Below are 608 nucleotides of genomic sequence, written 5' to 3'. Positions count from 1 at the left end.
TTCTATTATTGAGAAACATCTCCTCGTATTCGTAACGTCACACTAAGATTGCACTCGGTCTTATCCCCGGCCCTTTGGATTCATTTCCAAGGCCGAAAACAAGAGCGTTCGGACGTACTGGCCCATATGGGATAGAAGTGCGCCCCTAAGGCACACTGACCCATTTCCCGGCCTTTAGCGTGTGCGTCCGCCTCGGGGAGCCGCTCAGCGGAGCGACCACCTCGAGCGAGGCTTCCACTTCGTCCCCCTTCAGACCCCCGGCTCTTCTAGAGCCTAAGGACGAAGCGAAGTGCCTCCCGTCCGAGTCGGTTCTCCCCCCTCGCTCCCTTGCGGTCCGGAGCTAGGATCCGACAACGACGGTAGACAAGTACCCCGTTACGTTCGCCCCCCTCAGGTTCCATGCGTGCGGAACCTCGGACGTAACAATACATATATCATTACATTTAGTAAAAATTATAAAAACATTAACAGTTTCTTCCACATCTTAATCTACATCGTAAATATATGTTATTTATTATATATTTTTGGTAATATTTTTCTGTAAAAATAATATAGAAATATCTTTAGCACCTCTAGGCCATTGTTTTTTTATAACTTGCACATCATCA

This window comes from Trachymyrmex cornetzi, unplaced genomic scaffold (genome assembly GCF_001594075.2).
Source record: "Trachymyrmex cornetzi isolate Tcor2-1 unplaced genomic scaffold, Tcor1.1 scaffold657, whole genome shotgun sequence".
NCBI lineage: Eukaryota > Metazoa > Arthropoda > Insecta > Hymenoptera > Formicidae > Trachymyrmex > Trachymyrmex cornetzi.
Note: the sequence above shows the minus strand (reverse complement) of the source record.